This window comes from Hyalella azteca, unplaced genomic scaffold (genome assembly GCF_000764305.2).
Source record: "Hyalella azteca isolate HAZT.00-mixed unplaced genomic scaffold, Hazt_2.0.2 contig8077, whole genome shotgun sequence".
NCBI lineage: Eukaryota > Metazoa > Arthropoda > Malacostraca > Amphipoda > Hyalellidae > Hyalella > Hyalella azteca.
In genome coordinates this window covers 87,503-103,243 of record NW_025938181.1, presented here as the reverse complement: position 1 = coordinate 103,243, position 15,741 = coordinate 87,503, and the positions used below count along the sequence as shown (strand labels likewise).

At 38.7% G+C, this 15,741-nt stretch overlaps 1 pseudogene; it reads left to right on the top strand.

Moving 5' to 3' along the window:
• Positions 1–4,817: 4,817 nt before the first annotated feature.
• On the top strand, positions 4,818–9,614 carry LOC108675717 (annotated as a pseudogene).
• Positions 9,615–15,741: the final 6,127 nt, after the last annotated feature.

Genomic DNA, 15,741 nt, shown 5'->3' with positions numbered 1-15,741 from the left:
GATGAGGTGAGGAGGTATCAGTGTCCTGGTTGTGATCGCCGGTTAGGCTCGGCTTGTGTGTAGGAGTCTTACATAGACGCTGTTAATATTGCCGGTTCAGAATTTAATTTTATATGAAGTTTATTGGACTGTGAGGTGGGGTTTTTTCCTATTTTTGCCTGGGAGATTTAATGGGATATTCTGCTTCCCAGGTGGGAGGGATCTTTTCTGGTATGACGTCAGCTTCTGAGATCCGACCGTGTTCCTCTCAGGCGATTGTTCAAGGGTGTGTACCGTGAACGTGCACCGTTGGAAGAAGCCGACTGCCTCCAGTGTTTATCTGATGTGGGAGCCGACTTGACCAGTCTGCCCCCTTGGTTTCCCGAGCGCTCTGCATAGCCGAGCCGCGTTGGGCGGCGTCTACCGTCGTACCCTATTGGAGCGCCTCATGACGAGTTTAACTAGAGTCTTTAAGTTCCTCGTGGAGGCGTGATCACCCTAGGCTTGCCTGGGTCGAGCCATCGTGTTCCAGGCCCGATGTCTGTGCCGCTTGGGGTCGTTCTTTAATGAATTAGGGCTTCCCCTGAAAAGATACGCGGCTCTCGTGAAGTTGGCGCGTCTCGTGTTTAATTTGGGGTAAAGGTAAACAGGTTTTAGAATTGTCGCGTGTCGACTATTGGAATTAATGTTTTTTAGCTTCAAGTAGGCAACGAAGTAGGTAGTTAGTATTTATATTTGTGTCTAAGTTTCTGGTCTAGATTGAATAAAACTTCGGGTTGAATTTTATTCTTGTGCCTTAGTAGGTTTTATAACTTTTATTGCATGCGTCCTCCGTCGTCCCGGTAGCGTCTCCTGCCCGGGGACATTGAGCGTTTAGGCAGCTCTTTCGTAATTATTAGTAGTTACCCGCTCTCCCGTAACAACGCCTCGGAAGCGTGAGCGTTTGAATTTTGCGAAAGGCGACTATGATAAACTCCGCGAAGCAGTGAATATTTCGAACTGTATTAAGGACATGAATGTGGCTGAGTCATGGTCATTGCTCAAGGACACGGTTATGTCTGCAGTTGATGCGTGTGTACCTAAAATTAAACTTGGTGGAGCCAAAAAACTCGGTGGATGAACAGTAAAGTTTTAGGTAAGCTGAAAACTGAGAAGGAAGCCTACCAGCTATAACCTATACGCAAGAGCTCGAAACCAAGCTAAAGAAAGCTGTCGCACCGCAGTAAAAACCCTCGAAAAAAGTATTGCTAAAAATGCAAAAAATAACCCGAAAGCCTACTTTTTGTACGCTAGCTCGAAGTGCAAGATGAAGGACGGTATTTCTGATCTGAAAGTAGATCAACGAAAGATGTCCTCTCATGAGGGCAAGGCTAACGTACTTAATAATTTTTTCAGTAGCGCATTCACTGAAGAGGACTTGAACAATATTCCAGCTATTGAGGAGCGCCCAGTCGGCTCTAAATTAACAACTTTTGAGATACAAGAAGAAGAGGTTCTCAAGCGCCTTATCGCTGTAAATCCAGACAAGTCATGTGGACCGGACGGCTTCCACCCCAGATTACTCAGAGAGTTAGCAACTGTCCTAGACGGCCCTCTGACGTCATTCATTTTTTCGAAAAAACTCTGAACGAAGGGGTGTTGCCGGCTGACTGGAAAGAAGCTCAAGTGAAACCATTGTTCAAAAAGGTGACAAAAGCTGCCTGGGCAACTATCACCCTGCCAGTTTGACAAGTGTCGTTTGTAAGGTGATGGAATCTGTTGTGAGGGATCGATTGATGGATCATCTGACTGCTAATAATCGCCTATCAACAGTCAACATGGTTTTATTGCGGGAGATCCTGCACCACTAACCTTTTGTCTACTCTGAACGAATGGACCCGCCTGCTGGACGAAAGGGAGCCAGTAGATGCAGTGCACATTGATTTTGCCAAGGCATTTGACAGTGTCCCACATGAGCGGCTGTTGCTTAAATTGAAGTCTTTGGGAATTAAGAGTAATGTACTCGAATGGATCAGAGATTTTCTATTAGGGAGGCGACAACGTGTCAGTGTTAATGGGTCCTATCAGACTGGGCTTTAGTGCGCAGTAGCGTGCCACAAGGAAGCGTTCTCGGGCCTATTTTATCCGTTGCGTTTATAAACGATCTGCCAGAAGCTGTATCAGCGTTTGCTCGATGAATGCTGACAACACAAAAATTTATAATACAGTGAAGAATACGTTGCAAAAAGTACAGCTGCAAGATGATCTTGACAGGCTGGTTGACTGGGCTGATAGGTTGCAGCTGCGTTTTAACGCTGATAAATGTAAAGCTATCCACCTTGGCAAGAATAAGGAACAAGAAGATTACAGTATGAGAAGACACGGTTGCAACGACAGAGTGATGTCGAAGTCGACAATGGAAAAAGATTTAGGAGTTAATATCGACAATAAGTTGGAATCTTCTAATCATATTGAAGGTCAAGTTAATATATCCAATAAACGACTTGGACTGATCAGACGCTCTTTCAAGTTCCTAGATGCAGAAGCGATGAAGCAGTTGTTTGTTGCTGTCGCGCGCCCGAACAAAGAGTTTGGAGTTTGGAAACGTCGTGTGGTCACCGAAATTTGAAAAGGACAACATTTTAATAGAGTTTTCAAAGACGCGCAACAAGGATAGTTCCGGGCTTGAAAGGCAAGTCCAATGAGGAAAGATAAAAGATCATGAAGTTTCCAAGCCTCAGTTATCGCCGTCTGCGTGGGGATCTCATTGAAGCATACAAGTATAATCATGGCTTAAACAAGGTCCCAGAAGGATTAATAGAATTTGAAACAAGAACCAACACAAGGAGCCACGGCTATAAACTACAAAAACTGCGTTGTAACACGTCCATGCGACAACATTTCTTCTCGCTTCGAGTCACCGACATGTGCAACAGCCTCCCTGATAGCATTGTTGACGCTCCGAGTATTTCTGTGAACAAGGCACGAAAAGGAAAAGAATCGGCGACAGGCCACATCAGGCCTACATGTTAGCGCCGAGATCACTATGTTATACTATGTTAAGTCATGAAAAATTCAAGAATCGGCAATAGGTCATGGGCCTATTGCTTCAATGCCGACTCTTCTATTCAATTCCATCCTATTCTATTCTAAACTTAATAATACATTTTGCTGTCCGCATCATCACGACTTAATGCGGACGCACGAGCTTGTCCACTTTGTGTGTAGATGGCCTTCTCACCCCAAGCATTCAAGCATCAAACCAGCAAAAATATTTACTTTACTAACATGAAATTTGTCCCCTGAATGGTTTTTCCGTCTTTGAAGTCCGGGTTTCAGATTGTCAGTGGCCACGTTCTTGTGTGGATAAAGAACCAATAGTGACGCGACTACTATTGGGCCGCCATCGGAGACCACCACTTACTTACAAGTCACAGTGCATTCGCGTCATTCCGAAATAATAGATGACGGATCATTGATCAAAATAATTTGAAGGTTCTTATAATCTTTCCTGGTAAATTATCTTTTGATTTTCTAGGTAATTCGGATAATTTGCTCTTTACAAATGAAGGAATTAATTTGGTAATTATAACGCACGTGCTAGGGAAAAGAAGTCCTGGTGTTCATTTAATGAATGGTTTATCAGTTGCCATATAAATATCTATTTTGCGAACAAGAATATCGTTCATTACTTTATTTAATTCACTTCATAATTAGATATATTTTAGTAAGCCTTAAATCGGTGATAAGAGATGGATGTGTTATCGCCGTCTATAGTGGCTAGGAAAATATACTTAACAACCCAGTCAAAAATCGAGGCCGTGGCACGCGCGTTTGAGGCAGTGACGGGTGATAATAGGCGTCGCACGGTAGATTGGCCGTGTCTCCCAGATCTCGTCCAGCTCTCGCCCGTAGCGCCCACTAAACGGCGATCTCCGCGCTATAAAACCTCAGCTGGCGAGCAATTCCTTGCACTCTGAGCGCGTTGTGCAGAGAGCAAGCAGGGCAGGTGAGACTCCGAGGTTCATTATTTCCCTTTTTACAATTGTTTACACGACTAGATTCTATTGTCCAGTTGAGGAAAGGCAAAAAATTTACATGCTCTTTTCGGTTTGGGGATTCTCAATGGGAATTGTAAAGCTGCCGTCGAAGTTAATGAAGAACATTCGAAGTGTTTTTTATTAATCTTTCAATTTCCAAAAGTATTTAATATATTTTAGACTATATTTGTGTGAAAAACATTATTAAGTATTTTCGTTACTTTGATGAGGTTCATCTAGTTTCCCGGGAGCTTAGCCCTGACTAAAGGCTCGTATTTTCCCGGCTTCTTAGTTAACTAAGCCTCGCACTCTCGAGAGTCCACCATAAGTGAGAGAGAAGGAGCTTTTGAAATTAATTATGAATCATTACGGTATGAGAGCTGGAGTAGAAGCTCTGAGGTAATAATGAGAACTGTACCCCATTGATTGAAAGCTTTCTCGTAATTTATTTGAGAGGATTTGCATTTATGGCTCGCTTTACAGTAACTGACTTTATTTATACGTCTAATTTTAATTTGAATTTAGGTAAGTCATTTCTAGCTCGGATGTTTAGTTTTGGACAATTAACTATCAATAACGTACTGCATTTTATCGATAAAGAATTCGCTGAAATTATTCATTGTATTCTCTCTTAAATAACATGCTGTGGAATTACACAAATTGTGGAATCGTTCATGAAATATGATCTTCGTCCCATAGCGCTAGTTGCCTGAAACAAATATGAGCCGAAGAAATTCTAAATGACGACTTTTGGGTGACGGCTTTTGAAGCATTTAATTTACCTCACGATTCCGCCAGCCCGTAAGAAAAGATCGATCAATGGGTGTTTCGACTGTCGTCAATTTCGGCGCGGTTGACTACTGCGTCTTCGTGGCGATGCTGGGCATCTCGCTCGGCATCGGCTTCTACCACTGCGTCCGCGGCAATAAAACCACCGAAGACTTCCTCCTTGCCAGCAAATCCATGTCGCCGGTGCCGATTGCTCTCTCCCTTACCTCAACCTTCATTTCCTCCATATCTATTCTGGGTGAGACGTACGGATATATGTATGTCTTACAGAAAGCAGCCGCTGTCAATAACCGCTGTAGTATAGATGTGCTTGAAAGTTCAGAATGATTATGCCGAGGCGATAATTAAACTAACCATTCTGTCTACTTTAACCAATCAAAATAGGAACTTCTTGCTCCTTAGATATGTTTAAAGAGTTGTTCGATATGAGGGCAGTGATATATTTCAAAGAATTTTCGTTTATGTCGTTCTTAAATGGCAGGATATGCCGGAGAAGTGTATGGTCACGGCATCTCAATTATCTGGAACATAGCGGGCCTGGTGGTGGGTATCATGTTAGCCGTCCATATCTTCGTCCCGGTCATCTACCCGCTCCATCTCGATAGTGTCAACGAGGTATTCTTCTTTTCATTATCATCTATTTACGAATGTTTTTATATTCAAGATTTTAGGCAGTCATCATAATAAGTAACTAATGGAGAAAGATTTTAAACTTAGACCACTATTAAATTGTTGCAAAAACGAGTGTGACTTGAGTGAAAAAATAATGGTAATTTCATGAAAAAATTAATAAATTGATAAATTTATTAGTAAATAAATGAGATAATGATAAATTAACTGATAATTGAAGAAAATAAATTTATTTAACACAAAAATTCCCTCGAAATTAGTACCTGGAACGCCGATTCAGGTCCAATTTGATCAAGAAATTGACGTTGCTCATGACCGCAATGAACATCCTCCTGTACCTCGGCATTTGCCTCTACGCCCCGTCGCTCGCCCTCGAGTCTGTAACGCCCATCACCGCTACAACCTACGTTGTGCTCCTGGGGCTCATTGTGACCATTTATTCGTCACTTGTGAGTGTTTTATGTTTCTAGATGAATTTCCTAAAATTTGCTTTTGGTGCATCGAGTAACGAAGCATCAACATAAAATCCACGACAATATTTTTCAAAATGTTGTGCTATGTAGAGCTCGCTATATGTTTTCAGACTTGTCAAGGTATTAAAATTTGTAGTTTTCGTCACTGTGGAATTCATCAAAGAGAGAAAGTTATAATATATCGAGTTCTGCAACATTTTATCAGGGCGGCATGAAGGCCGTGGTGTGGTCGGACGCCTTCCAGACCGTAGTGATCGTCCTCGGTGTGTTTATGACCATCATCTCAGCGACGGTGGTGGCCGGAGGACCAGCCCAGGTCTGGAAGATTGGCTCTGAGAACCACAGAACGCCGCCTCCAGAGTGAGAGCAGATTCCATCGAAATTCCTGGATGACTATACTGAATGGGCACTGAGCAGTAACTTATGTTTAGATTAAAAATTTTTCCGTAAATTGTTTTCAAGTTCTTGTCGGAGATATCGTTTCAGAAATGGGCGTGCGTCAAGTAAATGAAAGACTTCCAGCTTATTCAATCATTTGGTCTCTGCATGTTGCGTACAACGCATTCGACTTGCAAGAAGGCGCACGAAATTTCCATTCTATTTTTGTTGAGCAGTTGGAGACTTGGTCTGTTCGTGCGACACACGGTATTCAACGTGATGTTGAAAACCGTGATGAACCAAATCTCGCACTATGCCTTTCACCAAACAACTGTACAGAGATTAGCCACCCTGAAAAGTTTACAGCAAGCAAAATTGTGAGTATACTCACTGCATCTCTGTTTTAGAATACTCAGCGTCATTATGCACTAGCGTAAAATTACTTCACATGGTATTAGACCAAATTCTACATGAAACACTGCGTATTTTTTTATAACACAAAGGCTTAAGCTCCGTAAAATTGCTCGATGAGATTATTATATCATCATTTCTGAACCTGAAAAGACTTTTTCTCAGATAAATATAAGAATGAATTGATATTATAACAATCTAATTCATTCATATTACGACAGAGTGCTGTATTTGAACATGTTGGGTTTGGCGTCCATCATGCTTCTTCTCATCCTCGGCGGCTTGTCCATCTTTGCCGTGTACGCAGGATGCGATCCCATCACGCTGGGCTTCATCTCCAGGAAGGATCAGATCCTGCCCTATTTGTTATGGAATATTTGGGCTTCCTCCAGGGGATTCCAGGACTCTTTGTGGCTTGTCTCATCTGTGGAACCATGAGGCAGGTTTGAAAAGATAAATTTTGCTGAAATCTCTGGTGTCATTTAATTTGTTTGCATTCCGGTCTCTTTAGTTTATACAAAGTTAAGTGAATATTAATACAAATTATTCTTTAAAGGATTCTTACATAATTTGTCACTTTTGACTCGTGTAAGGCATGCATTATTGTCTTGTAGATTATTTTTTTATTGTCTTTTTTACATTATTTTTTTTTTACATTATTTACATTATTTATTTTTTACATTATTTATTTTTTACATATTATTGTCTTTATCTTCCACAATTTGCATGAATGCTTATGGGAAATGAATGCTTAGAAAATTTTAAAAACATTGATTCAGTTCGTCTTAATTAGAATAGCATGCTAATATCTACCGTTCTAATTTCATCGAAGTTTCTGAAATAATTTGTTCATTTCAGTTCAGTGTCATCGTACCTGAATTCCCTGACAACGATGGTATGGAAAGATTTCATTTGCGAGATGACATTTTACAAGACGGCTTCAGAGCACTTGCGCACCATCACTGCCAAAGCCTTGAGTGAGGAACAATATTATTCCATAGGAAGATTTGAAAAGTTTTCTTTGGTGTTACGAAACTTAAAAATTTGTCATCAGTTCGATTGTCGTTACAAGCTATCAGGGGATTGAACTATTTCCTTCCAAAAAATAAATAACGATATTTTAATTTTATTTTACCCCACTTGTAATTAAGAGAAAGCTAATTATCATGGAAATGTTGTGACAAAAATTCGAATTATAAATTGAGAATTAACCAAATATTCATAATTTTCTTCACAGCGGTCATCTTAGGCATGATCATGATTGCGCTGGCACTTACAGCCTCTCGAGTAAGCGGACTCATCCAAGCCGCCGCAACTATAATGGGCATACAAGGGGGCCCTATCACAGGCATATTCTTCTTGGGTATTTGTGTACCCTTTTGTAATAGAAAAGGTGCCTTGGCTGGCATCATCACTGCAATGGTAATTAAATATTGAAACATCATGACTGTCTTAGAACACAGCAATTCAAGATCTTGTACAAATTTAGTACGATTTTTGTTTGATTGCACGCAATCAAAAATTGTGGCGAGCGAGATGCAGTTATTTTGCCTCTATTAGTTTATATCGCAGTGTTTTTATTGTGCACTATGACGTTTCTTGATAGAATTCATGTCATAAGATTCATAATCTAAATCTATATAAAATATTTTGTGACACACTGTCCCATCATCCACAAACTAAACGTCTCTGGCGTTTAAAAATTTTATTTCAGGTCGTCATGGCGTGGCTGGGCGTGGGCATGCAGCTGTACGGCCCTAAGCCCAAGCTGCTGCCCCTGCACACCTCCCGCTGCTCCGTAGGCGACACCGCCGGCAACGTCACGCTGCTCCGTGCCGCGTCACTCGTCAGCACATCCGAGACTGGCACCACAACTGAAACTTTTTTGGCCGAAGATCCAACGTGATTATTTCATTATTGCGTTAACGGAAAATAATTCATTCATGAGAGATTCATTTGGGAGAGCGGTTTCAATGGGTATTGTTGTTCACAGTTTTAATTCAGGGCTATTATAAGTTATTCAGAAGTTTTGACGTGATCATTTTGATGTCAGGCTTCCACCTGAAATAATTGAACTGGAGTCACAATTCGAAGATAAATATAAATCAATCATTGTGAAAATAATTCAGAGTTATCTGAAATATGAATAAATATTTATGTATTTCAAGAAATATTCCTTTGTTGCTACGTAAGAACAATTCAATATGTTTTTTGTCGGTAAATCTTATTTCTTCTACTCAGGGCTGAGCTGTCCTTCGGAAGCTTCAATGCCATATCCTACACATTCATGCCCTTCATTGGTGCTTCTGTCTGCATCGTTGTTGGCGTTGTGGTGTCGTTAATTACGGGTAAGTCTGCTATACCAAAAATATCAGGAAGATCGAAAACAAAATTAAGTTTTATATTTCTATTTTTTGATTCATATACTTTTATGGTACCTGGTCACAGGTCAATAATTATTCGCTTAAATTTGGCGGTTACAAACGGTAATTAAAGAAAGATTTATTTGCAATATTATCGGGCAATCTGTTTCATCATAATTTTGTAATCGATTAGACATTCACCGTAATCAGTGTAGCTACTTTTTATCATTTGTAAAATTTATGTGACTCTGAAATTATCACCTCTAGGATGTGAAAATTTAGAAGAAGTTCAACCGGAATTGGTGCTACCGTGCCTAAGGAAATACATCGCAAGAAAGTCCAAATGTTCTGCTGTTGAACTGAACGGCACTTCAACATCAAATGAAGATTCGCCTGAAGAAAAGGATTCTGGGAACTGTGACGTCAAACCGCCAGCTGTGAACCTGCCTGAGATGCCGAGTGTGAAAACTTGATCATTACCATCAAATATTATTCACTTAGCCAATAGTTTATTGATATGAGATTCAGAACAATGAATGGGAATTGTATCAAGCACGTTTTATCGCTGCAATAGTGAGTGTGGAAACTTCACTATCAAATCTTATAAATCTTTAATCATAATTTTTATAATTCAAACCTTATAATTTGAATATTTATTCCTTGAACAATAAGTATTGTTACGTGTTTCTACACATTTACGCAATTTTGGAACTTTATGAAATTGGAAATGCATCTTTCATGGGGGAAGCGCAGGTATTTTTTCATGGTTCGTTTTCAGGGAAATATCGATTGATTAACGATAGAGCTTGGCAGCTGCTTGTATGCCATATTATTGCGGTTAAATTGAATTTGGTGTTCACATTTCAGAAAATTGTCGCGGCATGCCGCTCGGGAAAATAAATTAGATAATGTATAAATATCCCATGATATATCATTGTGTCATCAGAAACTCGTAGCATCTTTCCAAGAATTTCGACCTTGGGAACTTGCCTGCTTGAAATACAAAGAGTGGATGGAAATCACAGCCTTCATGGCACTAGCTGCGTAGTGGAGGAGATAAAAATGACGTATCACGAAGCGTTATTGGTGGCACTCGCTGCATGCTGAGGAAAAATTCTTTTCGCGTGTCATTGAAAAAGTTCATCTTAGGTCTAAATCTGCTTTACATTGTGAAATTATAAAAGATTGAGCTATCGGTAACAGTAAAAGAAATACCGAATAAGCGCGGGATCAGAAGTGTCGCAAGACTAGCTCCTGTACTGAAACCTAACCTTCCGCAGCGCTGTGGCTCGCTTCGAGCTTCAGTTGGCGTGCAGATAACATCTTGTTGACTTGGATGTGATTCTCGATTTTGTGAAATGCTTAGAAGAATATAAAATGGGTATCTTTTTAGCTATGAATGGCAACTATGAGTTAAAGAATAGAACAAGATAAGAAGAATGAGATGTAACTTGTATATCCACTGGTTGCGAGGCTAAGCCTCTGTCTGCATGGCTCCTTTGATGACCGTCAGCCTGAGAGAGATTTCTGATGGACCTTAATTTTAGCGAAGGGAGTTTGTTCAATTTTCTGGTCTGTGAAAGCACAACGAATCAGTCGCTCAAAGACTAGTGCTTGCAGCATCTGTACACTGTACAGGCATTACAAAAAAAAAACAGAGTACTTCACAATTAGCCCTGTTGATAATGTACTGCCCTTTTAACAGCTTTTACTCTCACCATTAAACTTAATTTAATAACAATTGAACTGAATAATAATCAATTTTTTTTTATTTTTACGATTAGAGTTGAAATTGGTTGTGGGGACTAATATTCGCGAAGAAAATTAAACTTTAAAAATGAAAAATAAGAAAAATAAATATATTTATAATATTTGTAGTATAAATTTGCTTAATGTCGCCACTTGTTTCATCTCATTAGAATCATAATTTGAAATCGTCAAAATTGAAATAATACCAATACTTCTGCTTGCAAAATGATGGGTGTGTTTGTGTGCAACTTGTGTGCAATAATTGCAGGAAAAAATCCCTTAAAACTTATTAATTATAATTATCATTCAATTAGGTATTGTATTTAACCTGAGATGCTTATGTCAATCGCTTTTAGAAGCATTTTCTCTACCAATATCAACAAGAGTACATACAGGTCAAAAGAAGATGCCCATTGAATTTAAATAATACCGGGAAACATGCGCATCTTATCGAGAACAAAATTATTGACAAATCGCAATCACCTTAATAAATTACTAGCTAGATATCAATCCCTTGGATCATTACTCTTACTCTAAACGAAATAATAAATTCTATCGCTTCACAATTAAATTTCTCGTATCGGTAATAGAACTCGCCTACCTGGAACGACAGTAGGATATGGAATTATGTTGCGTGATCCCGTAGAGTGTTACGGTTACGGCGACTGTAATGATCTTCTGACTAATGAATTTTAGAATCCTTCTATATTTTCAAGCAGAAGCCTAGCATAAATTCCTCACTCATTTCTTAACGTCTTGGATTGTAAACAGATGGGTCAGTCCTACTGTGATTATTTGAACTGACTGTACTTCCATTCAACGATTGTTGAACTGGAAAATAAAAGTTATTCCTTTATTAAAACGTGGTGATTTTTGTGTCATCATGTTTGTTCTTAAATAATTTTTAAATTACGATCTAAGCAATCATGTGAATTGAGTTTCTCTTTTCTCATATTACTAAAACAGTGAGTTAAACACAGTAAATATTACCCTATAAAATATACATATTCTGTCATAATACTAGAACAATTTCTCCCCGTGCGAGAGAACGTCGTGTCATCAGCTGTAGGCCGGCATAGCTCGAGTCCAATGCAAGTGCAAAGATAAAAAAGCAAAAGTGTGGGCATGTTCTTTGAATGTTCTTAAAATTAAACGCTAATTTAAAATATTTAATGTAGATGAATTTCCCTACACTTTTTGTTTTTTCTCTCATGACGGCTAACTGGTGCTCTTCAAGGAGAATTTATGGATATGTTATTATTTTTGCCTAAATAAAATTTTGAAAATGAATCTTGTACGTATCTCTATATATTTTCATAATATTCACATCAAAACACACTCGTATGGTCATTTTATCCCTCTTTCTTTTCTCTGACGCCAGAGTACATGATTTATAAAGTAAGGCGAATTTACTGTGTATATTTCTTTTAATAATAGATATATATGGAGTCTTTGCATATTGAACATAAGCGTAAGCCAGAGAGAAGCTACTAGCGATGGGTCAACATTTTACATTAGGCGAATAGTTCGGTTCAAATTAGAATTTGTTCAGAAAATTGTCGCAGTGCTTGGGGTCATATTTAATGTGTTTCCAACACTGTTTAAGAATTACGAGAGAATTCGAGCGGCTTTTACGACGCCTGCTTTGATACCTATTATAGTGCTGTTGATGCTGCGTACTTTACTTGTTATTTAAAATTGTTTCTATTAGATCCGGTCTTGGCCTAGGATCCGAAATATGTTGAATAAATTATTTAACGAGCATTATTCTATAATTTTGCCAACAGAAAAATGTGTAAGAACTACGCATTATAATGAACTCCTATCGTCGTTGTCAATAAATTAAGCAAAATAACAGACGCGTTCGTAATGCGCGTCAACAGAAACAACTCTCCGCATGCTCTCTCCTTTGCTGTGTTGACTGTTTACTGTGCGATTTAATGAATTTGAAGTGCTTACAAATTAGTTAAATAGAGTCAGTTGAGGCAAAGTTCATTTCTCCGCTGGTTGGCATTCCCAGAAACTTGTTTTCATTAGATTCGCGAGCACATTGCTGCCCACTGTAATGACTAAATAAAGTTGTACTGTCTTCAATAATACATTTAACTATTCATAAGCAAATGGTGAGCAGCTTGACGAAGCATTTGAAATTTTCCGAATCATGATAAAAAGTTGATGTTGAGTGGTTTGTCGCGAGTTAAAAATTTCCGAACATAATGCAGTAAACTAAGAGTTGAATTCCTGTGCCGGTAATGCGCTATACCAATAATATTAATTTTCCTAATTCTTCTAAAACGGCTGTCTTGAACCCTTATTGAGTTCCGGTGATTCAATATACCATTTTGCCTACAAATATGCCACCCAATCATATACCCCACATCATTAACAACCAGCAAGAAAAATACTTCATAACGGATGCAACTGGGTTTTTTATACATAATATGAGCTCTCTCTACACAGTACTTTATTACTGGTTAAGGTTTTGGATTCAAAACAAAGTTATTTGCCTTGGATCATAATAGACGAAATATTTTTTAGTTTTTTTCAACAATTAAAGTACGAGGTAAGTCTTTTTGCTAATTTATTATAAAAGTAATTCCAAAGTTGTTTCAAGACCGTTGGAAATTTTGAAAATGTAATAAATTTGAAGTTTTTTCTACCATCAGCAAACCATCTGTTCTCACTTGTTTCCAATCAACTTCTGCCTTCATAGTAGCTACAAAGCTACTGCACCTGCATATCATGCCGCAGTCGGGGCACACTACCCGTAGAGTGCGCAGTGTAAGCAAAACTTAATTTTTTCGAAACTGGAAATATACGAACATACTTCATAGTACATTTCATGCGTGATTATACAAGTTTGTAGCACAAAAACTTAGTTGTGCGTGCTAGATGATTGTATGTTGTCACTTTCGTTGCTGCTGCCTTCCTTTTTATCTCTCATCGCAAGTATTATCAACTGCATTAATAATATTCCATTTGCCAGCAATGATTTTGTTATCTTAAGCAGCACATTTTTCCCATCTATTGATTTTTCAATAAAAGGCTATTATCTTCTTAGAACTTTGCTCCTGTTTCCGTTTGGCATCGCAGTCCGTTAAGTATTCATGAGCTGAACCATTGGTATTAACTAGTCATAATATGTTTGCATCATTCACGCGAAAATTGTTATCAGTGTAACTTTCAAAACTGTGTTTTGTGAGGAAAATTGCGACTGAAGAACTTTTGGTGCTCGCCTCATAATAAATTGAGGTGACTTTAGAATCTCAGTTATATGAAGCGTTCGTAGTTTAAAAACGTTATGCAATTTGAAATTATCCTTCAACAGTTTTGATGTTTTTGTATAATAGCTTGAGAAAGGGGCTATTATTTAGTTAGTGTTAGATTTTTCTTTTTCGAAAATTAAAATAAGTCATAAGTATTGTATTAGAATGAATCGAAACGTAAAATGTACGTTCACGACTTCGGGGTGCTAAACGCTGATAAAAATGAGAGATACAAGTTTAGAAATGGTTTTATTTTTAATTAGTGAACAAGAGTAATTAAGCGTTTGTTTGCAATACGAGACAGAATTAATTCGTGACCGTCTTAAATTGGACCTCAGTTCTCGGCATTATATAATATTTCGACATCAAATATATTATTTAATTTATTCATTATTATAGAACCATTTCCAATTTCATCCATAAACTATCCAAGGCAAAACACATACACCCTAGAACTTTTTTTTTGTTTCTCACCGATTGCTGAAGAAGCTTCCCATAAACGGTAAGTGGTGGAGTTTTAAAATTAAATTTAAATGATTGTTCTATAATAAGTATTTTGAAGTCCTCATATAAACTTTTCTCAGCGCTGCGTCGGGAGCGCAGCCGTGCACCACCAATTTTGTGCACCAATAAGCCCTGAATCGAACGCCTTGGATCTCTCCGGACCTACACCAATCAGCCGTGCACCACTCAGCTTTGTCCTCTTCCGGCCTTGACCACCAGCTGCCGTGCACCACCAGGCCGCGGATCGAATATGACTTCCGGACATCGTTAAATTACGTAATTTTACGTTCACCGCATCTGAGGTTAGGTTTCAGATAGCATAGTTCTGTTCCAAAATTTATCGTCCTTCGACAAGTGGCCGTTCGACCAAGGGCTGGTTCGACCCACGGCCTAGATACGGACGGCTTGAAGTGTTGAAGGCTACGTTCCGGAAGGCAGGAATCATGATGGTCCATTATACATCCAGGGCAGTGGTGGTCTTCGGCAGGCGACCCGCTGCGTCACTCACTGCCCAAATTGTAAACTGGAGAGTAAATCAAATTCATTTAGATATTTTGGGTTGTTTCATCTGCGGTGTGCAACATGGAGTTGAGTGAAGTAATTTTTGCAGATGATGTTGCATGTTAGAAATTAATGCATCATAAATATTTTTCCAATAACTCATATTCATGTTTGATCTCCAGTTTAATTCGTGCGGGATACGTATCACTCAGCAAAATGAATTTTTTTTTGTCCAAATAGTGACACACTATCTTGTACGAGCAGAGAGCGTTTGTAACACTGAGTTCTTTTGTTTGAGCAAATTGAGCCAAGATGACCCACTCAAGTAAAAATGAGCATGCTTATCTGAAAAAAGTCTCACTTATTTTTTTGAGTGTCCATCTGATAAACATAAGTTATTGCAAAAAAACTATACTCCCAAGAGCCTTTAATTCCTCCAATCTTCATATTTCCCCACGCTCTGGCAACAGCTCCTTTACAATCGTCTGTAAGATGTCTCATGTGGCCCGCTTTCTTATAATCCTGACAAATGATTACATCACCATTCATATCTACGATGTCATCTTGAAATTGTCGTACACACATCTTTCAGCATCAAAATTCGATTTGAATCATTTACATTTGCGTTTCACTCCGTTTTCTCCAGTTTATCTGCACCAACGTAATTGAAAGCTGATCG